Here is a 2342-nt window from a genome sequence, read left to right on the forward strand (position 1 = left end):
ATACAGACTTAAAATACAGAGGGGAGAAAACAAATAAATCAAAAACCTCCCCGGTTGAACAACCTTTCAGCTACTTTCCATTGTTCTGCTTTCTTTCATAGTCCATCGGCTTGAAAACTTGTCTATGCCTGTCCATAGTGGCTCTCAGATTCCTTTGACTATGACCCTAAGAAATACGTTTTTCATAGCAGCTCGGTGCACGCATGCTCAAACTATGTAAGCACACGCTGTCACATACATGCCCCTGGGTGCACGTAGTCACACATCAGCACACATGTTATGCATTTGAAGTGAACATTTCATAAAACATTACTCATGGGTTTTGCACTGAGATTTTTCTATTCCAGTCTATGCTGGATTATGCTGTTTCATTTTTTAAAAACTTGGCTGCTATAGACTGTATGTCTATAGACTATGGACTATGTGTCTGGCTTCCCTGCCCCCACCAAATTCATATGTTGGAAACTAACCTCGCACGCGTGCACGTGCTGTCTCTAAAATAAATAAATAAATCTTTAAAAAAAAAAGTCGAAGGAAGAAAAAAGGAGAAGGGCATGTCTTTTTCCTCGAAGAAGAGTCCCTACCGTTGCGCCCACCAATTCCCCTTCTCCACCGTGAGCCAGAACTTGGTCACAGAACGGCACAGAGCTGCAAGGGAGGGGAGTGTAATCTAACTTCTGGGTCGTTTTATGACAGATAATGAAGGGGAGATTAGACATTGGGGGCAACTCTCATTCTCTGCTCCACACAGCCAGCTTGTGATTTGGGCTCAGGTCATGATGTCATGGGTGGTGGGATTGGGCCCTGAGTGGGGCTCCGGACTCAGTGCAGAGTCTGCTTGGGATTCTGTCTCCCCCTCTCCCTCTGCGCCTAACAGACTGAGCCACCTAGGCACCCTTCCCTTCTACTGTTTGATGGCCAGAGTCCAAACAGCCACCTAGGACCCACTAATAGGTGGGAGTTTTCCCCCACCAAGCAATCTAGCTGGGGGTGTTGTCCTATGATTCAGCTCAATTCTGGTACTATCTACCTGGAGACAACATCAAATCCCACAGGTAAAGGGCTCAGTCCCATGAGACTATGGCTACTTCAGATATCAACTACAGGTCCAGGCTGTTACCTATGCTTCTGATCAACTGGCTATAATTTGGAGGCTCCCACAGCCCCCTCCTTTTTCCATTAATTTGCTAGGGTGTCTCACAGAACTCAGGAGACCCGTTTACTTACTGTATTACCCATGTATTATAAAAGGATGTAACTCAGAAACAGCCAGGTGGAAGAGATTCATAGGGCAAAGTATGTGGGGGTACTCTCTGAGTTCTCCCCTCTCCCCAAATCTCCACATGTTCACCAACCCAGTAGCTCTCCAAACCCCATCCTTCTGGAGTTTTATGGAGGCTTCATTATGTAAACACAACTGATTAAATCATTGGAAATTGAACTCAATCTCTGGCTTCTCACCCCTCCCCATAGGTGGGGGTGCGACTGAAAGTTCCAAACCTCTAATCACATGGTTTGCTCCCTGGGCAAACAGCCCCCATCCTTAGTTGCTTTCCAAAAGTCATCTCATTAATGTAAAGGCCTTTACCATCCTAATCACTTAGGAAATTCCAAGGATTTTAGGAGTTCTGTGCCAGAAACCAAATACAGATTTCTAATTATAAATCACAATATTACAGACCCCAAAGTGGAAACTGGGTATTGAGGAAAACAGAAAGATCCGGAAGGCCTGAGACTCTGATGAGCTTGCAGCCACCATTCCAGCACCATACTTGTATATAGAAGAGAACTATGCATGTTTTTGTAAACTGTTGTAATTTGGGATTTTCTCTCTCTTACACCCAAAACTGACTTACGAACTCAGGCTATATACCCTTCTGGATCGTTATTAACAAATATATCCTCTCTTTTTCAGAAACGAATCCATGTATGGCCCGTGGCTGGCTTTTTTACTCAACAGCGCATTCCTCCAACTCTCTCCCCTTCCACATTTAATTCACTTCCTACAACCTGTTAATTCTTCTTTTAGCCTTCAATCTCTCTCCACCCCCGCTGCACTCCCCTGGTCCAGGTCACCATAATTCTCAACTAATGCCAACTGAGCATTCTGCCTCCGCTCTTGCCTGTAGCTAGAACTAGGTCAGTCTGCAAGCCATTCTTCATCTTGTGTTCAGGTCATGGTATTAAAAACCCACATCTATGGGGCGCCTGGGTGGCACAGCGGTTAAGCATCTGCCTTCGGCTCAGGGCGTGATCCCGGCGTTATGGGATCGAGCCCCACATCAGGCTCCTCCGCTATGAGCCTGCTTCTTCCTCTCCCACTCCCCCTGCTTGTGTTCCCT

This window comes from Ursus maritimus, unplaced genomic scaffold, assembly GCF_017311325.1.
Source record: "Ursus maritimus isolate PB19 unplaced genomic scaffold, ASM1731132v1 scaffold_23, whole genome shotgun sequence".
Lineage (NCBI taxonomy): Eukaryota > Metazoa > Chordata > Mammalia > Carnivora > Ursidae > Ursus > Ursus maritimus.